The following is a 24,300-nucleotide window of genomic DNA, read 5'->3' on the forward strand; positions in this document are numbered from 1 at the left end:
TCCCTTCTCCAGGGGATCTTCCCAACCCAGGAATTGAACCCATGTCTCCCACATTGCAGGCACATTCTTTACCAGTTGAGCCACAAGGAAAGCCCAAGAATATTGTAGTAGGTATTCTTACCTATTTAATCTCTAGGGGATATTCCTGACCCAGGAATCAAACCGGGATCTCCTGAATTGCAGGCAGATTCTTTACCAACTGAGCTCTCAGGGAAGCTTCCCATCTTAGGAAAGAGAATACATTACCTTCAGACAATTGATAGTGTATAAGTGTGATGATAAATGTGGGAGGATAGGCCTTTTAAAGACCTAAAAGAATCTAGCTACTTTGAGGCTAGAGGGAAGTTGCTTCAAAATTATAGGCATTGACTTTTGAAATCCTTGAGGAATCACTGATCTTTATTTTGGGTTTTCTCAAAGGTAAGGTATAAAAATTTATAAAAATTGACAGAACTCTTCCCATAGGAAAGCTTCCTAATGTTCTCTTGAAATTCTTTTAATCACTGCATCTGCTCATACTCATTCTGTCCCTGTCCATTGGTCACACTTGTATACCTACTTCCCCTTCAATCTACTCCCCCAGCCACAAACTCCTCTGTAGGCATGAGGCAAGAAGAACCCCTCAAGAAACCTCTCTACTCACTTTCTTCACACCTCTTTTCCCATAATTAATGGCCCCTGAGTGGTACAGCCCTTTTCCCACTGAATATATTTACTTGATTGTTTTTGCTAGGAGTAATTCTTTAGAAATTCTGGGTCATTCTTAGAACAAATATTTATTGGTGGCCTATTATATGCTTGTGACCCTTACACATTGAACTTACTTAGAAGTTGTAAGAAAGAATTCTTTTAGTGTACTGCTTTGTTTTGGTAGATTTAATTTTTTAAAGAAAGCTTTTACTTATTGACTGAAATTATACATGCTTTTTATTCTATCCTAGTTTTCATCATCATTGAATTAGGAATTTTGTAATAGAGTCCTTCCTTGATATCTGAGAGGTATTGGTTCCAGGACCACCCCTCCCTCACTTCCAGCAAATATCAAAATCCACAGATGCTAAAGTCTTTTAGTTGGACCTTCTTATCCAGGCATTTAACATTTTCAAATTCTACCAGTTCCTGATAGTACACAATTGGAGGTTGTTGAGTCCAAGCATATATGCAGAACCCCAAGACATGGAGCCTGCACAGACTGTACAGGCATGCCTGGGAGATAATGTGCATTTGTTTTTGATTTTGGCAAGCAAAAGTACTTGGCCCTTGACTTCTTAGAAGAAAGAATTCCACGGAGATCAAGATTGTAAAGCAGGTATAGAGTTTATTAGAAGCACAGTATATGTGGGAAGACACACGAAGAAACAGTTTATTTAGGGCAGAAGCAAAAGAGCAAAAGTTACACACTTGGAGAAGAGTGTTTAGACATCCTTGCAAGTGAGAAGTGTGCAATAGGGGCAGCTTAGGTTGTTAACATGGGCTTAGTCTCAGGGTTTAGATGTGAGTGATTCCCCTTTCCTTCCCCTGTGAGTGTGTCATCTGCAATTCTTTATTTGGACTTCCACTCGGCCTGAACACCTAAGAGAAACCCACCAGGAAGGTGGGTCAAAACCGCAATGATAATGATATTACAATGATATTACATCGCAGCCAAGGTTACTAGAAGATGACTTGAAAGCCCCATCTGTGCATGTGTCAGACTGGGAAATCTTGACAGAAAACACAAAGACGCTGCAGTGGACTGCTTTGTCTTTCAACCCATCATCAGTTACTTGTATATTTTTATTTGCATATGTTCCACGCCTTTTAAGGTTAGAGTTTCTTGCTCTAAAAAAGTTTCTGTTTTAGAAGCCATTCCTCCATGCATTATGGCCTCATTAAGTGAAAAACAAGAAGGTGGTTTTGGCTTCTACTTAATGCCTATACATGAGAAGGCTGTCCTTGCCCTCGTGCTGTCTTTCCTGCCTCAGTTTCAGACCACAGCAATAAAGTGAATATTGCAGTGAAGTAAATTACACAATTTTGGGGATTTCTCAGTATATTGAAGTTATGTCTGCACTGTAGTGTAGTCTATTAGTGGGCAATAGGATTATGTCTAAAAAAATACATACCTTTAATACTTTAAACATACTTACCTTAATTAATAAAAAAATAATTTCTATTGTGAGAAAAATACTAACCATCACCTGATCATTTAATAAGTCCTGATCTTTTTCAATAGGAACATCAAAGATCACTGATCACCATAACAAATACAATAATAACAATGAAAACTTTGAAATTTGAGAGAGTTACCACAAAGTAACACAAAAACATGAAGTGACAAAATGCTGTTGAAAATAGACTTGTTCAGTTCAGGGCTATCAGAAACCTTCAATGTGTCAAAAACACTGTATCTGTGAAGTGCAGTAAAGCTGAACACAATAAAATGAAGTATGCCTATACAGGATTTCAACAACATCTAGAAATAAAGCAATAGTTTTCTGTATTGGGGGTTGGCTTAATTCTCCCCTTCTGTACCCTAATTTGAAATTTGTATAGTTTACACAATCAGTTATAATATAATAGGTTATACTTGAGGACTGAGAAGCAGGAGAGTATAGTAAGCTCATTGTTAATAAGATAATTTTAAATGATTGAGGGACTGAGGAATTCCTGGCCCTGGGAAATATAGAAAACTTGTTGAAAGAAGAAAGGAATAAACAGGGACTTTGACACAGCATTTCAGTGACTCTGAGAAAGAACAATGACAACAAATAATTTTGCCAGCAAAATAGCCACATAGTTTCATGATTTATCAATCTGTGTGTGTAAAACACATAAGAGGATCTATCATCTCCCTGTTACTTTCTAGCCCTAGTTCCTATTGTATAGGCACCCTTGGGAACCATCTGTTGGTAGTTCTCAGTTAAGGGAACCTATGATAGGGTCAACCCACTAACGTAGGGGGAACTAATTCTGTGGGGCCTCAGGAGCACTTAGCAGAAGAAGAAGGAATTGGGATCTCCAAGTGTGTAGAAAAAGCCCAGAAGGAAGCAACTTTTTCCACCCCTAAAATACTAATTCCTGAAATTCCTTGAGGTTGCTAAGATTCTGTCTAAATTCTCAGGATTGGCCTATGCAGGAATACAGAATTGTACAGAGTCTAAATAGAAAGGGGAAAAGAAGACAGATTTCAAGGACTTGGTGATAGATGGGGAAAAGATGAATTGGGAAGAGGCTTAAAGAAAATCTCATGAGAATCATTACAAGCTCATTACTCAATCTGTAATGAATTAAGGTCAAAATGGCATCACTGTTTGTAATCATCCCAGGGAATATGACTGAAAGATTATGTAGCAGAAACTGCTTAGGAAAGGAAAACGGATTCTAGAGGCTATGCATGGAGCAAAGGGATGATAAAGTGGTGAGGAAATTAGTTAACTTACCAAGTAAGTCAAAAAACCACCAAGAATCCACTGGAATGGTGTGAACAGTGTGTATTAGGAAATATGCCCTGCTGAAAAATCTCTAAAAATGGGTAATATTCTAGCAAATAGGTTTTGAATAACCAAGTGTAATACCTGAAGAAATTATTAATCTCACTATACAAAAACCTTTTCAAAGAATGATATCCAGCTTATGGAGCCCCAAGACTATTCTTACACTGGAGACAGAATTATACAGTTAAAAGAATGGATCTGCTCTCATTAGCAGGAGTCTTAAACTCTAAACATAAACTAAGTCTTAAACTATATACATCTTAATACAGTCAGTTTCATTTTTTTTAATGTCCAATTAAATTTTTTAAATGAAAATCATTTTATGTACTTACTTATGGATTTTTATTTGAAAATTTTCCCAAACAACAAGACATTTATAACAAGATTGTAACCCAAACTTAGTGTTGCCTGACTTTAGCAGCGCTTAACTTCTCTGGGGCTCTACTGTCTTATCTACAAAATTTGGAAATACAGCATCTGCCTCATAGGGTTAAATGAGAAAATCCAAGTAATGTTCTAACTCTGTCTGATATGTAAATATGAGCTCAATAAAATGTTGGTTATTGCTATAAATTCATCAAGATTCTTATCATCCAGATTACTTGACCAGAAAGACAAAATGCAACCATGTAAACATGTGTTTCTTCTTTTTACTTCATCACAAGACCTGAGGAGTGTGGAATTGGAGAAGTGATGACCATAAGCAAATATACTTTGACAGAGAGTGTGATATAGAGTTGAATATGACAGTCAATGATTTATGATCACCATTACCAAATAATGATACTCGATTAGTTCAAGTCATAGAATTTGGGGCAAAAGAAAAAAAATAAAATAATGCAGGAAGAAGGGGAGGCAGAGAGGTAGGGAGTAAGGTAGAAAAAATAAAGGAGGAAGAAAGCAAGGAAGGAAAGAGGTAAGGAAGGGGTTATGTTGTTATATTTCAGGTTGCTAGAGGAATCCAGGAAAATGTAACTGATCATCCATATGTTGGAACCTGAAGAGAAGATTGGATTTATCTAATGTAATAGGATTGTTATTTACTGTCATATGAATGTGTCCACCCAAAATTCATGTTGAAATCCTAATTGCCAAAGGTAATAATACTAGTCGGTGAGGCCTTTGGGAAGCAATTAGGTCACGAGGGAGGAATTCTCAGGCATAGGGTTCTCTTATAAGAGATTCCACCGAGCTCCCTAGGCGCCTCTGCCATTGGTGGTGGTGGTTTAGTCACTAAGTTGTGTCCAACTCTTGCAATCCCATGGACTGCAGCCCACCAGGCTTCTCTGTCCATGGGATTTTCCAGGCAAGAATACTGGAGTGGGTTGCCATTTTCCTTCTCCAGGGGATCTTCCTGATCCAGGGATCAAAACTGCATCTCCTGCATTAGCAGGCAGATTCCTTAGGATAGGATACAATAAAAAGTGTAGGACCTGGAAGAGGACCCTCACTTGATCCTGCTGGCACCTTGATGTCACACTACCAGTCTCCAGAACTGTAAGAAATACAATTCTGTTGTTTATAAACTATTCGGTCTATGGGTTTCATTAGTGCAGTCTGAACAGGCTAAAATACCATTTATTTGAGAAACTGGAGATATACAGAGCTGATAATACCATTAGTCGCTCCTTTAAAATTTGCTTTGTTAACAATTAGAACAGGCTCTTCTGCTTTCCAAGTTTCCTCCCAGACTCCATGGCTGGCAACTAAGGAAGAAGAAGGGAGTACAGCTAAGGACACTTCAAAGTAGCTATTTTAGGAGACAGCTGCAGGGCCACGGAGTTTTATGGGCCCTCAACTCATAAAAAATCAAGAAAAAATAAAAGGAAAGATAAATGTGATATTCATGTTTTAAGGAAACAAAAACCTGAAGTCAAAAAAAGTCAAATTTGGGTGGTAATAGAATAGCAGACTAAAGGGAGAAAAATTTGTCTCATTGAGAGAAAGAGCATGAATAGATTATAACTGAAGACAGAGAATCATCCATCCAGCCACTATCACTTGAAATGCATTTTATGCTCTTAAAAAAAAACAAAACTGGCTTGAGTTAAAGTGAGAATTTATAGTGATAATTTCTTCAGGTGGAGAAACAAAACAAAACCAAAATAAAACACAGAAATATGTCTGATCCTAACAGCTATATCAACAAGAGAGCAACATCTTCTTTCATATTTGCAAATAAAAAGCTGTGGTTTTTCTATGGACGTGATAGTTGGACCACAAAGAAAGCTGAGTGCCATAGAGTTGATGCTTTTGAACTGTGGTGTTGGAGAAGATTCTTGAGGGTCTCTTGGACTGCAAGGAAATCCATCCAGTCCATCTTAAAACTTCCAGATGTTCAAGCTGGTTTTAGAAAAGGCAGAGGAACCAGAGATCAAATTGCCAACATCTGATGGATCATCGAAAAAGCAAGAGAGTTCCAGAAAAACATCTATTTCTGCTTTATTGACTTTACCAAAGCCTTTAACTGTGTGGACCAAAATAAAATGTGGAAAATTCTGAAAGAGATGGGAATACCAGACCACCTGACCTGCCTCTTGAGAAACCTGTATGCAGGTCAGGAAGTACCAGTTAGAACTGGACATGGAACAACAGACTGGTTCCAAATAGGAAAAGGAGTACATCAAGGCTGTATATTGTCACCCTGCTTATTTAACTTCCATGCAGAGTACATCATGAGAAATGCTGGGCTGGATGAACCACAAGCTGGAATCAAGATTGCTGGGAGAAATATCAATAACCTCAGATATGCAGATGACACCACCCTTATGGCAGAAAGTGAAGAAGACCTAAATAGCCTCTAGATGAAAGTGAAAGATGAGAGTGAAAAAGTTGGCTTAAAGCTCAACATTCAGAAAACTAAGATCATGGCATCTGGTCCCGTCACTTCATGGCAGATAGATGAGGGAAACAGTGGAAACAGTGGCTGACTTTATTTTTCTGGGCTCCAAAATCACTGCAGATGGCAATTGCAGCAATGAAATTAAAAGACCCTTACTCCTGGAAGGAAAGTTATGACCAACCTAAACAGCATATTAGAAAGCAGAGACATTACTTTGCCAACAAAGGTCCGTCTAGTCAAGGTTATGGTTTTTCAATGGTCAAGTATGGATGTGAGAGTTGGACTATAAAGAAAGCTGAGCACTGAGAATTGATGCTTTTGAACTGTGGTGGTGGAGAAGTCTCTTGAGAGTCCCTTGGACTGCAAGGAAATCCAACCAGTCCATCCTAAAGGAGATCAGTCCTGGATGTTCATTGGAAGGACTGTTGTTGAGGCTGAAACACCAATACTTTGGCCACCTGATGCGAAGAGCTGACTCATTGGAAAGACCCTGATGCTGGAAAGATTGAGGGCAGGAGGAGAAGGGGACGACAGAGGATGAGATGGCTGGATGGCATCATCGACTCCATGAACATGGTTTGGTTGGACTCCGGAAGTTGGTGATGGACAGGGAGGCCTGGTGTGCTGCAGTTCATGGGATTGCAAAGAGTTGGACACAACTAAGCAACTGAACTGTTATAACCTGAAGAGAAGATTGGATTTATCTAATGTAATAGGATTGCTATTTACTGTCATGTGAATGTGTCCATACTAGTCAGTGAGGCCTACTGGAATTTTATTAAAACATCTACCCAGAAACCATGTATAATTTCCTAATGTTGCCCAGAAGTGGCTGCCAGACAGACCTCAGAAACGATATGAACTCTATGGCAAATTCCCACCAGCTATCTGTTTTAACATGGTAGTGTGTATATGTCAATTCCAGTCTTCCAGTTTGTCCCACTCTCCCCTTCCTACCCTGTGTCCACACATCTGTTCTCTATATCTATGTCTCTGTTCTTGCCCTGGAAATAACTTCTTCTGTACCATTTTTCTAGATTCCACATGTGTGCTTTAATATATGATATTTGTTTTTCTCTTTCGCATTTTCTTCATTCTGTATGGTATGCTCTGTGATGACCTCAACGGGTGGGATGTGGGGAGAGGGAGGTCAAAGAGGGAGGGAATATATGTACACATAGAGCTGATTCACTTCATCATACAGCAGAAACTAACACAGTATTGTAAAACAATTATAATCTAATAAAAAATGCACAAAAAGATTCAAAAACATTTCAGCAGAATATTTAATTTTTCCATATAAATTATTCAAGTTAAGATTGAATAAAGAACAGAAAAAAGGAACCAGTGCGAGGCAGAAGTTCTGTTCTGAGGGCTGAGCCAACTCCAGTAGTGGTTCGATGGACACACTCTAGAATACAGGGTTCAGTAGACGTTAAGTGAGCGCTTAGTCTATGGTAGGCACTGTACAGGAAAAGGACAAAGACGGTCTCACCATGAGTCTGTAAGTGTGGCAAATGGCACTAAGATAACCTAAAGTGGTTAATGAAGTCTGAGGGTCATTGTCTCAAATTCCACAACCCTATGGAATCAAGTCAGAGGATTCCCTGGTAACCAAGACAGTAAACAATCCGCCTGCAATTTAGGAGACCCAGGTTCGATCCCTGGGTCAGGAAGATTACCTGGAGAAGAGAATGGCAACCTATTCAAGTATGTTGCCTGGAGAATTGCATGGGCAGAGGAGAATGGTGGGGTTCAGACCATGGGGTTCACAAAAAATCAGACACAACTTAGCAACAAACACTTTCACTTTCATGGAATCAAAGGGAGTTATCAAGATGTGAACCACAACTTAATTTTGGCAAATGCAGGCATTCTCTTTATTCAAATTCAAGATTGTTCAGCTGTGAATTTTAGATAATCTAAGTAAGGAGAACCTATATTTTATCACATATAAGATATTCTTGATTCATTACTTAATGTTTGACTAAATCAGAGACAGAAAGTGAGAGAAGAGAGGAAGAGGCTTAGACTCTGGGATTCTAATAGCTGATTTCTACAGATACCATCTTAAATTCTCACTGCAAGGATAAATAAAAATTAAACTCAACACCTAGGACAAGACAATGAAAGAAACTTGCTTGTTTCAACATTGACTGTGGATAGAGGAAGAAGCAAAAATATCTCCAATGAAAATTTGAACTGCACTTTACCACTTTAGCATATGTGCAGTCTGAATGCACAGCATTAGTATGGTCCAAAAATCTCAGTAGAAGGTTTAATTTGAAATGGCCTTGGCTTGATAGTGTCCTCAGGTGATTGGCAAGAACAAACATAAAAATTTCCTGGAAGAAGGAGAAATAAGAGCGACTTCCATGTAGTACAGTGGAAGTGGTAAGATGCATCAAATGTGAGGAACATCCAGATTTCAGACAGATGCAAATGTGAACAAAGTGCTTTGTAATCTGAAGAAATCAGGCAGCTCATATGAAATGCTGGTTGGTGAAGCATAATGGCTTTCACATATGCTCATTCTGTAAAAACCATGTCGATGATTTTGACTTTGCTGGCTCTGATGTGGAGAAATTTCTTTGTTCCTAGGTTCTCTTCTGATTTTGGTCATCCTGGAGCTTCAACCTAAGATATCTTCATTTGATTTCATCCTAGTCTTTGCTTCTTATCTTTGGTTTTACAGTTTTTTTTTTCCTACTTTTTTGTTAATTCATTCATTCAAGAATATGCATTCAGATAACTTAGAATTTCATCAGATTCTTGACTTTCTGGAGTTAAAAGACGTACCTAGGGATTTTCAGACTTAAGTAAATGCCAAGAATCCTATTAAGAATAAAGGTGTTCGTTCCTCTTTTAGGGACTCTGATTCAGAAAGTCAAAGATTGGACCTCACCGATGCATACTAAGCTCTGGGCTAGCCCACTGCTATGCACTCCCATCTCACCTCCAAAATCCCAGAGTTCACTTTGCTTTATTTCCACAAATCATTGCTACTCATCATCATGGGTCTGAAGAAACAATTAGAATTAAAACTTGTCCATGACAATTCATTAAGGCAGCTTTGATCCAAGCCAACAGAATCAAATTATGTTTTATAATTGGTTGGATTTGATCAACCTAATGGGCTCAGCCATGTAATTCTACTGCACTATTTGCTTTAACAGCACCTGAATTGCTTGGAAAATTGCCCCAGTTGCCATTATGGAGGACACAACTCCATAACTCAGGGCCACGCTTTCTGGGATTCCTATTATGTGATGAGTTTTTCTATAGGTATTCATTGAGATAAATAAGCTGGAGCCCTCAAAAAATTCCTAAAACCCTTTTGAATGACCAGGAGAAACTTCTATTAGAAAATAAGGTATTTTGTACTAGTTTGCATTCCCACCAACAGTGTAAGAAGGTTCCCTTTTCTCCACACCCTCTCCAACATTTATTATTTGTAGACTTTTGGATCGCAGCCTATGGACTCTGTGGGAGAGGGAGAGGGTGGGAAGATTTGCGAGAATGGCATTGAAACATATAAAATATCATGTATGAAAGGAGATGCCAGTCCAGGTTCAATGCACGATACTGGATGCTTGGGGCTAGTGCACTGGGACGACCGAGAGGGATGGTATGGGGAGGGAGGAGGGAGGAGGGTTAAGGATGGGGAGCACATGTATACCTGTGATGGATTCATTTTGATATTTGGCAAAACTAATACAATTATGTAAAGTTTAAAAATAAAATAAAATTAAAAAAATAAAAAAAAAAGAAAATAAGGTATTTTGTTAATAGCAAAGAATTCTGATTCTACGTGGTGAATTGTATTCTTTTTCCCTGGAGACACATGACTAATTGTTAGTGTATATAGAAAAATCAGAAGGTCCCATTTTATAATCATGTCAGACATCAGACACTTTTCTATTTTTCTCGTTACAAGCATATTTGCAAAGCATGCCATATTAAACACCCTGATCATTTTCCAGCTTGGTTATTGAAGTAGAAAGGGAAAGAGAATGAGAAAAATTTCAGAGATCTAGTCCTGACTCTGTCAGAAACAATCTCCATTGCTTGGGCTTCCATAACTACACTGTAAAATGATGAGTTTGACTTAACATGCTGTGTAAACTCTCAGGCTTAACTTGTGATAAATACAAAATGCAAGGTAGAGTTTTCATTAATAATAATGTCATTAGACTGAATGAACCAGCTGTTGTAATTTGGTTACTTTCAAGAATAGTTTTTAAAATATAATTGGGAACATATTACACTGTAAACCCTTCATTCATTCAGCCCTTCTGTAGGCATTCAGTTTCGGAAGGGCACAACAGTACAACTCTAGATTTGACATCACTCTACACCTTTCAATCAGGATTCTCATGTATCAGGCTATTAAGCAAAGACACATCATCCATTGTTTTTACTGTAGAATGTTTAACAAACCATGCCTATGGCTGCCTTCTGAAAAATGAGCTAGAGAAAACTGATTGTCAGACTGTGTCACCCTACTCTGAAGGCAAACAAGGCTTTTTGAACCCACCACTTTTCTTCTTCTTCATCATATTATACAGACTGGAAAGGTGTGGGTAGGTCTTCAAGGTGCTTGATCTTGTGATGGCAGATCGATTGTTTCCAAAGAGCATGCTTAGTGACCTTATGTTCAGTGGCAGGAAGGAAATGGCATGTCAGCATTCCCCATCATGCCCAAAGTTTTACATTCTTCTCCCCCCCACCCCCAAATTCAAATCATTTTCTTTTATGCCACTCCAGGCCTTAAAAAACAAATTTTGAAAACTGTCATGTGCTTTATTATTTAACTACCTGAGTGTTATTATTACTTCTCTTACTGTTGTTATTAAGTAACGGATCCTCTCTCCAAATCAGTACAGAAACCCCAAATCTGGATGTTTTAGAAAGTGAACCCACAGGGGCTCTGTTGACTTGGTGAAGGAAAACCATGTTTCACTGCTGTGTTTATTCAAGGATTTCCCTGATAATATTTATTTCCCAAGAAAGAGCATCCCATCTTGCGCTGGGAAATTGGAAGCCTGGCACTACAATCCCATAGGGATTGAAACGGCCATCCGTAAATCTGCACAGTATGTCTGATTCTGCCCCCATCAAGCAAGTGTAATAAGAGTTCTATAGACACGGCAGGAACTGAATCAAGACTGTGGAGTGAGAGAAAGCTGCTGTCAATGCTGTATATGTATTAAAGACAGTAGAGGGTGGGACATGCATTCTGCAACCATAAGGTTTCCCAATGAGATCAGTCTTTCATTGTAAAACCACTTGGGTTTATTTACCAATACCTTGCTATTTTATTTATTAAGTTTGTCACTAAACTGTGTTTTGCATACACTCATACTTGCTCATGCATGCCTTATGAATATAGAAATTAGCATCTCATTAACTTGATAATTAGGCCAATGATAAACAGCTGTTTGGTTGCTGTGTAGGGCAAGATTTCTACCCAAGTTACTTATCTGCCATACACAATAGCAGCACAATTATTTGTCATACAATCAATTATAGACAGACAATAGGAAATAAACTTTTCTTTTATACAATTGCTTTCATTGTAATTAAGATCCAAATTCACGCTCTGCTTTTGGAAAAATTATAATACAGTGTTGTCTGACAATCTTGATAATGTACATTTTCAGCTTGGCTTTCATGTTTTGCATGCAGTTTAAACATCTCACAGTGTGCATTTTGTTACAAATGACAATTTCCAATTTTTCCCCTTTAACTCTCTTGTTTCCATTTCATGATGCAGAGAACATGGCATACTTTGAAATTCAGAATTTCTCAAGTTGGCCTGTTTTGCTCTAGTTTCTGTCTACTTCCCCCTCTGAGATTAACCCATACTTTGACCTTCTCTTGCTTATAATAGGTCTTGTGCTGAGAAAAATCATCTAAGAGATCTTAGAAGCACAATGAAAGCTATGAGAACGTTTTCTCAATTGTTTAGGCATAGCTCAATCCACATTTTTTCCAAAAATAAGAAAAGAAAATAAAAAGGAATACAATGTATTTCCCTTTCAATCTACGTGGATTTCAAATTGGAGATATAATTAAAACAACAACAACAACAACAAAAATAAGAAACCTATCTTTCCAACTAATGAAAAAGAACTCAGTGCTGTGCTCACAGTGAATTCGTGGAAGATAATTTGAAACTTCAGTTAGTTTCCTGTAGAGAAAAATAACAACCACCAAACTAATGGGTAATCAATGGCCAATTACTTCTGAAAAGAGGCGCCCCACAGAATTCCCTGGGAATTAATGTACTACATAGGAGGCACTGGGAAACGGCCTAAGACCATCCAAGTGAACCCACTTTTCTTAACAAATAAGTGAGGTCTAGGGGTGCTATTTTTGCTAATCAAGACCTGGAGATGAAATGCTGTCTTCATTTCTTTTTCCCTGTGCTCTTCTCTGAACCACTATATTAAAAACAATCTTCCCCCATGATTTCTAGTGCCGAAGTGGGGTATAGTTTATGTGAAAGTAAATCTGGAAAGATTACCTTTCAAAACTGCCAGATGCTTCGCATTTTCTGGTAGAAATCTGGATTCCAGGTCTGTAATGATATTTCCTGCTGTGCTCAACACTCAATCAGAACGTATGCTTCTTGGAGGGCAATATAAGGATTCCAAGGCTAACTGGGCTGTTTGGCTTTTATATTTTTCCAGGCCAGCTGGGGGGTATAAATTTAAATTCTGGGGCCCCCAAGCTAAACTTCAGAAAGGGGCCTTTGTTAATTTTAGAACTCCTGAAGTCAAAGCCTGCTCCTTTCCTAAATTTTCCCATGCAATGCAGTTTATGATTATATTTATATCAATGAATAAAACATACCCTTTTAAAAAGGAAAATAAATTATTGCATTAATGATACAGGAATGCATGGGTACTCATTGCCCCTGGCTCTCCCATTTTAGATTCCAGTTCTTGCCTACACCCAGTTCGAATTACATTAATGTCCCCTTCTCTTTTTTCCAACATCCATCTTGTACATTCCGTAATATGGTGTGTTGGTTATCAGCACATACTCTGGAGTCTATGAGACCAAGGTTGAAATCTTAGCTCTTTGATTTTAAAGCTGTTTCACCTTGGGATGATTAACTTAATTTTCTGATCTGTGGTTTACTCATCTATAACACAGGGCCAATATAGCATCTATTTCCTAGGGTTATTCTGAAGAGTAAGTGAAATTACATATACAGAGCGTTTAGCACAGTGTTACACGTAGCACATATCAGGCCATGTTAACTGTTTTCCAGGCCATGTACTGGGGGACAGCTTCCTGGAGAGGGAACATGGTAGGGAGGAGGCAGATTCTTGCTGCCTTGATTCAAATCCCAAGTCTGGTGTGAACTTACACAGTGATCAACATCTCTGTTTCCTTATTTCAGAAATGAGAAATAATAGCAGTGCTTTTCTCAGGAAGCTATTGTGAAGATTTAATAAGTTCATGATTGGTAAAGAGTAAGTTCTATAGGTTCCTCCCAACCATTTCAAGTTGAGTCAACTTTTCCTCTCACCTCACTGTCCAGTCACACCATTTCTCACACTGCTTCTACCACAACTGTGGGGAAACACCACACCAGGCTCTCCTGTGTTGGGCAGCATATGATGGTGAGGCCTGAGGCAGCAGTGTCTTGTGAGGCTAAGTGGTCATTTAAGACAAGCAGACTAGCCTGGGGATCATGTAGTCATGCACTTCAGGCTGACAGCACCTGCTTAGTTTTGAGATTCTTTCTTTTTTGATTCCACTTATTCATCCTTATTCTTCCTTGCTCTCTGGCCTCTGACCCTATGAAATGGTGGATATATAAGATAAGGATGGTTCCCTTACTGCTGAGGGGCTTCTTGGGGCACTTTTAGCCACAACACACTGGGACTCAGCAGACCTCCAATAAGTTCAAGTCCGGAGCACTGTGTGTGCTCCACAGTTTCCTTGCTTATAAATTGCACTCAATTAACCCTGGTATATATTTTATTGTTCAGATGGCAAAGAATCCACTTGCAATGTAGGAGACCCAGGTTCCATCCCTAAGTAGGGAAGATCCCTTGGAGAAAGGAATGGCTATCCACTTCAGTTTTCTTGCCTGGAGAATTCCATGGACAGAGGAGCCTGGCAGGCTATAGTCCACGGGGTTGCGAAGAGTTGGACACAACTGAGCAACTAACACTAACACACACATGAAGTTGTATTGTGGTGTTAGTATCTCTGCCATATTTGTAGGATGGTTGTACCATGATTAAAGTATGTGTATTATTTACTAGTTAGCTGTAAAGTTCCTTGGGAATATGTGACACTGTGTGTGACCTCAAAGTCTGGCCCTATACTTAGCCTATCAGACACTCAGTACACCTTTGTGTTTGGATGATTTTGATAAAAATAGTTAGGGTTGAATTTAATGGCAAGTATCAGAGAAAAGTCCAAATAAATCATTATGATTTAACCTAAATTGTATATTTCCTTCTTACGTTCAAAATTATGGATTCTAGTGTTAATGTGCCCAGAGCACAGGGATCTAGGTTCATTCTCTCTCTCTGTTCTGACTTCAGATCCTGGCTTTAGATATCAAGATTTTCACGTGGTCCAAGAAACTGTTGGGGCATCAGACATTGTGTACCAATTGCATAAAACAGAAAGACAAAAGGAGTGAGCCCCTCACTTGAGGAAAATTTACTGGTATTTGAACACCAGGCACATGTTAACAACATTCCATTGGATAATGGATCATATGTACCTGCAAGGAAGATGAGAAAATGGCCTTTGTTCTTAGTGGTGATGAGCCCTGTTACAAGGTACAATATAATGACTGAAAAAGAAGGAGAGAATAGACAGTGAGTGTACCAAGCCTTGGAGAAGGCAATGGCACCCCACTCCAGTACTCTTGCCTAGAAAATTTGGAATTTTCCAATTTGGAACCAGTCTGTTGTTCCATGTCCAGTTCTAACTGTTGCTTCTTGACCTATATACAGATTTCTCAGAGGGCAGGTAAGGTGGTCTGGTATTCCCATCTCTTAAAGAATTTTCCACAGTTTGTTGTGATCTACACAGTCAAAGACTTTGGCGTAATCAGTAAAGAAGAAGTAGATGTTTTTCTGGAATTCTCTTGCTTTTTCTATGATCTGATGGATGATGACAATTTGACCTTTGGTTCCTCTGCCTTTTTTTTTTTTGCCTTTATTTTCTTTGGCTCCAAAATCACTGCAGATGGTGATTGCAGCCATGAAAGTAAAAGATGCTTGCTACTTGGAAGAAAAGCTATGACTAACCTAGACAGCATATTAAAAAGCAGAGACATTACTTTGCTGACAAAGGTCTTTCTAGTCATGTAGTCATATATGGATGGCTACACAGTAGTCATGTACGGATGTGAGAGTTGGACTGTGAAGAAAGCTAAGCATCGAAGAGTTGGTGCTTTTGAACTGTGGTGTTGGAGAAGACTCTTGAGGGTCCCTTGGACTGCAAGGAGATCCAACCAGTCAATCCTAAGGGAAATCAGTCCTGAATATTCATTGGAAGGACTGATGCTGAAACTGAAACTCCAATACTTTGGCCACCTGATACAAAGAACTGACTCACTGGAAAAGACCTGGATCCTGGGAAAGATTGACAGCAGGAGAAGAGGATGACAGAGGATGAGATGGTTGGATGGCATCACTGACTCGATGGACATGAGTCTGAGCAAGCTCTGGGAGTTAGTAATGAACAGGGAAGCCTGGCATGCTGCAGTCCATGGGGTCGCAAAGAGTCAGACACGACTGAGCTACTGAACTGAATTATGATTTTAACTATTCTATTTAAAACAGACATCCTATGGAAAATCGATATGGTAATAGATGCCTTTAAGGAGTGAAGGTGTAATAAATCACCTCAGCATCTCTCACAATTTTGTAGCTCTTATTTAGAACATCCTTTATTTAAAGCTCATGTCTCATAGATCTCATAGTGAATTAGAGGCATTCTTTCCCTCTCTTTTAGTTTGCAGGTTATACACTCACAGGGTTAGGATGAGCCAGAACAGAGTTATAATCTTTAAGTGTTCTTGGAAAAACAAGAGTAAACCGTAAGGTCTGATAACTAAATTACCAAAGTTGTTCCCCCAGTACCACCTCACCTCCAAATCTGTGGAAAGTTTTTCCCCATATCACTGTATGTTTGGTGTGCCCATATTAGAAACAAAAAACAAAGTAGTGTTCCAGAAGAGGGAAAAGGCTCTAGTTGCCGAATAAAGGGATGCAGAATATTCCTGTCTATATTAGTATCTTTCCCATGACAATGAAAAATAAAACGAAAAGACAATTTCTAGGCTCAACTGAGTCCCCATTCTTTCAGAACTGCTAGTCGCATGTCAACCCCATACTCTAGCTCTGACAACAGTGTTTATCACTTAATGATCCCACAACCCTGAGTTGTGAGTTATCATAGGTAACTGGACTGGTGAGGGAAGGGCCCCTGACTAAGACATTCAGATTAATTCTTCCTCAAGAATTTGTAATTATGGCTGAGGAGCAGCCAGTCATTTTAGGCTCATACATGATTCTTTTTCTTCCTTTTGTTTGAAGAGATGAAGAAAGTTGAACTGTGGAGAGTCAGAAGCAAAGTACAGATGATAAGAGGACCAAAGATGTAAGATAGAGAGGTTGAATGCCCTGTACTCCTTAAGGCTTTTTGCTTCCTGCTTCCCTCATTTCTTTCCTCTTTGCTTGCATTGGCTCAATTTGATTTCTGATATTAAATGTAGCCCAAAGAACCTTAACTAATGCAGGAGGGAAACAGAATATTAAGAGGCAAAGTGAGACAAGAACTTTTAAAACCGTTTGATAACTGCTCAGAAATGAGGCGGAAAAACCAAAACCCCTCGAGAGGCAAAGCAGCCCTGTTGGTCGTACTCCTCCCACCTGTCCCGACTCAGAGTGGAGAACACTTTTCTCACTCGTCAGGCCACTCATGACAGTATCTAATCACAGAAATCTCTTCCAGAGGGGCATTCCAAGATCTTTGCCCTGCAAAATACTTGAAACTGAACTGTACGAGCTTATGAACAGACTCCCACTATCCTCAGTGTAATGGAAACAACAGGACTCCCTATGCGTATCTTTGGGCAGGGAAATCTCTTAGAAGCTATGAAGCTTGAAACCAAAGATTCTTGAAATATAATGCATGAAGATGATCTTCTTTGTCTTGGCATTCTTCCACAAGCCTTCAATCACTCTGTGAGCTAAATTTCCTTCCATATGTTTTTCATTCATTTACATTTAAGATAAAAATTATTGGCTCTGAGAGCCATTTGTTGAGTGGTGATTCAGTGATTCTTTTCATTGTGATCTCAGCTCAGTGATGATGCATGTCATCCACATGATGTTCAAAAAAATCAGGATCTTTACTGATGCCATCTAAAGTCATCGCTTGGTAATAATAGACTTGCAGTCTCTCTTACTCTCCAGTGAAGAAGTTTGAAATAGGATCAAAATCTGTTTTGTTTTTCTATTTTGAATTCATACTTTTTGAATTCATTAGCTGAAAAATCAACAGTCTAACTGGGACAAAGTCCCCTCATTTAATTTGAGAAAATCATGTGTGTATTTTATCCTGATTGCTCCTTCCAAGAACACATTAAGTCACAATTAAAATCTCTAAAGCTAATTTTGAGAACTTTTGCCTTAGTTTACCTTCTAGAAACAAATGATTATTTGATTTATTTTTCATTATTAGAAACAGTGAAAAACTTTCATTATGGTCATATTTATGCTACATTGAGTTGTTTGACTTGCAATTACTTCATTTATTCTCCTGACTTTGCCAATATGTACATATTAATATTAAGAATATAAGCATAAAGAAAACTTTAAAAAGCAGCCACTAACAAATATTTGAAACATTTACCCTAATATCTTCCTACCCATAATCTATCTTTGATGAAATGTAATTTTTATCTTGCCTTCTCTGAAGCTGTGCCTATCTACCTGATGCCAAAATATCAAGTAATTTTGATAAATCAATAAACCATTCAAAAATCAATTAAAAAAATCCATTTAGCAAGTTCTATAGTGATATATAGCTTTATGTTTTTCTTGATTGGGGTTCTATATAAGGGAGTTAGTCTAGATACAAAGATAAAATAGTTAGATCTTACAGAAACTATTTTTATCATTAAAAAATATGTATATATATATATATATTTTTTTTCTTTTTTTTCCTGATCCTTCACTGAAACTATCCCACCTGGGTTTTTTAGAATGACAAAAGGCATATGTTGCCTCTGTGAAAATATGCTTTCTTGAGAGGATGGAAAAGTCTATACTATTTGAAGTGCAACTTGATAAGTGTTTCATTTTTTGTGCACCCCAGGAAAAGAAATTTATTTCATTTTTACAAATAGTAAAGTTTTTTTTTTTTAATTCTTAGAACCATCTCTGTTGGTATCACATGCTGAATATTTCTTATGTAGAGAATTATTTATAAAAAAGAACACAAGTTTTCTTATGACAATTACTAGAGTTAATATTCAGGTTCTGATTAGTGTTGAGTGTTGTGCAAATATTATCTCATTTAATCTTTCATAAGCCTAAATACCCAGTTATCACCCCAGTTTACATGTCAGAAAATGATATTGTAAAGAGTTTAAATTGTTTGCTTGTAGCCACATAGCTAGTAAAAAGAAAAGCTGAGATTCAAACCCGAGTTTCATCAACTTTCAAAAACTCAAGGTCATCATCGTAGGAAGACACATCCATTATAAGTTTTGAAACCACTATTAAGGAGAAGAGATGCCAGGAGCTAGGTTTGGCCTTCCATTTACTTATAAAGTGGGTTTGAGAAAGGCACCTACTTTTTCTGCATTTATATACTTATATTTTCCTTTCTATAACACAATAATAATAATACCTTCTGCCTGAGAGAGTCAAAGGAGATAGTTTTTGTGAAAGTGTTTGAATCTGTTAAGTGCTCTTCATAGATAATTTAGAAATATTAAGCTCACCTGCATCTAAAATCCTAAAGTGTGACTGTGTCTGTTTGCTGTTTAAGGTCACAGATGAGAACCAATGCTTTCCAAGCAGCAGGGTTATGCATTTTTTCTGAGTGGGGAGTGATGGGTACTGATTGCTCCAGCTTTTCAAGTTATCTATAGAAATAGAAAATATTGTGTTTTATCTGAATAAACAAGATACTGTTTCTGAGTATTCACAGTCTCATCAATTTCTCTTGAAGAACATGTAATTACACAATGGATGGATCTGAATCCTGAGACTGAAAAGTAAAAGATGGAATTGCAGGATGCTGGAAGATGTGAGGAGCACAGTTGAAGATGTATATTTGCATTCACTTCCTTCCCGAAAATTATGGCTTCATTTTCTGAGAGAGAAATGGTAATGATAGCTTATAAGAGAAATAGTTTCTTCTCTGAAACATCTTGAAGAGTATTTTCAGAATAAAAACTTGTTTCAGAACTGATCATAGATCCTAATTTTGGGGGCAACTTTAGTATTTAGAAAAGTTCTTGTTGGAAAGATAAATTAAGAGTTTAAGATTAACATCACACTGCTATATAAAATAAGTGAACAACAAGGACCTACTGTATAGAACTGGAAACTATATCTTGTAATAACCTATAATGGAAAAGAATCTGAAAAATAATACATATACATACAGATATACACACACATACATTCTTTGCTATACACTTGAAACTAGCACAACATTATAAATTAACTATACTTGAACAAATTTCTTCAAATGAGCTACTTTTGGTATTGGCATTATCTCTTTCTCTCCATGTATATTACTTACGTATGTGCTCATGCTCAGTTGCTCAGTCGTGTCCAACTCTGCAATCCCATGGACTGTAGCCAATCAGGCTCTTCTGTCCAGGGTATTTTTCAGGCAAGAATACTGGAGTGGGTTGCCATTTCTTCCTCCAGGGGATCTTCCTGATCCAGAGATCAAACTCATGTTTCCTGCTCTCCTGTGTCTCCTGTATTGGCAGGCGGATTCTTTACCGCTGAGCCACTGGGGAAACCTGTATACATATATGTATATATATGCACATGTATATGTATATATGTGTGCATGCTAAGTTGCTTCAGTCATGTTCGACTCTGTGTGACCCCATAGGCTGTAGCCTGGCAGGCTCCTCTGTCCATGGGCTTCTCCAGGCAAGAATACTGTAGGGGGTTGCCATGCCCTCCTCCAGGGGATCTTCCCGACTCAGGGATCAAACCTGTGACTGTTAAGTCTATCTGCATTGGCAGGGAGGTTCTTTACCACTAGTGCCACCTGGGATATATGAGAGAAAAGGCAGTGTTAGTATTTGGATAGCTATCTCTTGCTGCTGCTGCTGCTGCTGCTGCTTAGTTGCTTCAATCATGTCTGACTCTGTGCGACTCTATGGACTATAGCCCGCCAGGTTCTTCTGTCCATGAAATTCTCCAGATAAGAGTACTGGAATGGGTTGTCATGCCCTCCTCCAGGGGATCTTCCCAACCCAGGGATCAAACCCCGGTCTCCTGCATTGCAGCAAGTTCTTTACCACAGAGCCAGCAGAAAAGCCCAGCTACCTCTTAATGAACACATTACATACCAGTCAAGGGCTTTCCTTTCCCTCCCAGTGATGTTCTGAATGCTATTACCAGATGAAAAGTAGAGGTTTGGATAGGTTGGTGACCTCCACTCCTTACCTCTGATAATAACCATAACTGAGAACCAACTGTATGTCTGACATTTTACATACATAATGTCCAGTCTTCATACTAACACTACAAGACAACTAACATTGTTCTCATGTTGCCATTGCAAACACTAATTCTCAGAAGACTTGAAAAAAACAAGTCGTATAACTAGCAAGTCACCAGCTAAGAATCCATGCCATGCTGAGCCAGCTTTAAAGCCCAAATCCATGTATCATGGTACAGATTATGAATGGTCAATAAATTCATTGGCTGTAGGCAGAATTAAATTCCTCAAGGCATCACCTGACCCTCCCCGTCATATAGTGTTCTCTAGGACACAACAGTTTGCCTCCCTAAAACCAGATAGAGAGCATGTCTTTTTAGTATGTTAGAACAGTCATAGAAAGCATGTCATCAGTGGAATGACAAATCATCGTTTCTGGCATATAAGATATCCTTTTCAAAGAGGGACATCTCATCATTTTCGTTATATTCTTTTGGATGGAAACAAGACGCAGTTTTTTCACTGCACTCAAAGAGAGGAAATTATACAAGGGTGTGACTCATTGTGGGTCACTTTACAGTATGTCTGCCAGAGTTAATACCAAATAATTCTACCCAGGTTAGAACTGTCATATAATCTAAACGCTATGATTCTGTGCTGTATTATGTAGTTTGCAAGTAGATGAGAGCTGAAAAAATAACAAAAGTTTCTTTATAAAATTATGTAGCCAACATACTCTGTCCTTTAAGTTTTCATTGTCACTATTTTCTTACTTATTTAGTTCTTGACAATTATTTTGTTCATGAAAGTAAGTGCTCACAGCCTCACTAATTAGTAGAGTATTTGACTTTTTTAATGATTCTTTCAACATTTATGCTTCAGTTGATTGATGAAATTTACCATATAAAATTCAGGAGATTTTTCTTTTAAGTTATGTCTAACATTCTTGCCTATATTTGAAGTTATTTGGATAGTAACAATAAAGTCAAATGTTATACTTTGTTCCTATTAGCATAGTTGCAGTGATTATTTGGGAAAGGAAGCTATGTAATCATATAAGCATTGATAATACAGCATTCAGGAATGTCAGCTAGCTGAAGTAAGCAATAGGCTATTCAGCTTCCAAAATGCTGACTTTAGGTGGAACCCAGTACCAAAGTGAGAGCTATCACTGTTGTTTCTGCTGATTTGCCCTCATGGTAGCTTTAGAAGTGCTACTGTAGCTGAAGTTCTGACCCATTTTTCACTCCCATTTTTTATCTAACTTGTAACTTCTATCCTTTTCTCTTGATTAATTTCACCAAAGTTTTGTTTGTTGGTTTTGCTGAAGAATTATTCCCTCTGGATTTTGTTATTAACCTTCTCTATTTCTTGGATTATTTTCCTGTAAAAATGAAGATGATAACAAATTTATTTTCTATTTCCAATAATTTCTGTTCTTATTATTTCCTTTTTTCTACTATATTTGGGTTCCCTTTTTTACCTTAAGTTAGGTTTTTAGCTTTTAATTTTTAGCCCTTTCTCTTTTGAACATGAGCATTTCTAGCTATAAATTTTCTTCTAGCTACTCCTTTAGCTATACTTTTCAAATTTTGACACACTGTAATTTCATTACTTTTCAGACCTAAGTGTTTAAAAAATTTATTACTGTCTCTTTTCTGACCCAAGAGTTATCTATAAGCTTGATTTCTTATTTAGAGATGCCTTGTTTTATTGACCTTTTTATTGATTTCCAATATAATTGCACTTGGTCAGAGAAAATTACGCGACACTTCTTTTTGTAAAATTCATTGAGTCTTCCTTTATGAACTAGAATATGGTCAATTTTGTAAGTGGCTTAAAGATTTTAATATTAGGTATTCTTTAATTGCCTTTATTTGATAATCCACAAACATCTTAATGAATTTACATTACAAAAGTTTATTTTGAAGTCAGGTGAAAGTCCAGAAGAGATACTGGTGGTCACTTCAAGCAGTGATTCAGAATCATTCTGCTTCCACATTGTACCTCCAACTATTTTTGAAATGCCACTTCTAAGGTCATCTTGAGGATTATCTTCATTCTAAGTAGCCATGAGGGGAAAACATCATGGAGACCATCTTAGTCACATGGCCACCGATGACTGCCAGAGAGGTTGAGAAATGTACCAAGAAGAAGAGGTAATGGATTTTGTTGGCTAGCTGCAATACCACCTCAGTACTGATATTTTAATTAACTCATAAATTAAATATCTTCACTATTTTTATTCTTTTAAACACAGAGTTACAAATTATGTTTGTTTAGAGTTCTACATGTTTACTAATATCTTTGCTCATTATTTTCTTGATTTTGGCATTTTTGTATTAGCCAGATAGACAGTTTAGGCTAAAGCAACAAATTAACCCTGAAATCTCAGAGGGTTAACTGTCAAAAATGTATTTCTCACTCATACCAAATGTCAAATGAAGGTGAATGGAGCCCCGTCTCCTTAAAATAAGTCAGGACCTCAAACCAATAAGACCTCATCATATTGCGATGCTGCTTTGGGATTACATGTCCCTCCCTTTTATGGCTCATTAGTCAGAACCTGCAGTATGGCCTCCAGCTGACGGCAATCACCACACAGCGGAAATAGGCTGGTGAACACATGGGACTGTCTCTGCCACACTTCTCTTCTGGTTTCATTTGCTTCTTTGTTCAGAAATTTCCTCCCATGAACTTCTGTGGGTTGTAAACATTCTTGCATTCTTATTTTACTCTGAACATATCCCTATTTATCTTCAGTACTGAACAGTAGATAGTTTTGTTGGATTCACAATTGTAGGTTAATTATTATTTTCTCTTGTGAACATTTTGAAAATAGTATTCCATTATCTTCTGACTTCCATTGGGCTTATGGAGGTTAGAAGACATTTAGCTCTTTTTTTTCCCTATAACTTTATAGTTTCTAAATTTTTACCACAATATGTATGTGAATCTTATTAATTATTCCTGGAACTAAGTGGCCCATTCCGAATTTTCAAGTGTTTTCCCTCAGTTCAGTGAACTGATATTCACTACTTTGTTCATTATTTTTCATCTGTTCCCTTTGTCCTTTAGTAATTATACTTTTCATTAGGTATCCCAGATCTTTCTTCCATATCTCATGTTATTTAGCTCATAATTTCCTTTTCTTTGTAAATTTCTTTTGCACGGGTGCTTATTTCTTCAATTTGATCTGAGATAACTATTATCCAATACAACTATTTCCTACCATGTTGTCTTTCTTTAAAACTGTCATATCCCTTCCCTCTTTTGTTTTAATAAGGGGAA

This window comes from Bos indicus, chromosome 3 (genome assembly GCF_029378745.1).
Source record: "Bos indicus isolate NIAB-ARS_2022 breed Sahiwal x Tharparkar chromosome 3, NIAB-ARS_B.indTharparkar_mat_pri_1.0, whole genome shotgun sequence".
Lineage (NCBI taxonomy): Eukaryota > Metazoa > Chordata > Mammalia > Artiodactyla > Bovidae > Bos > Bos indicus.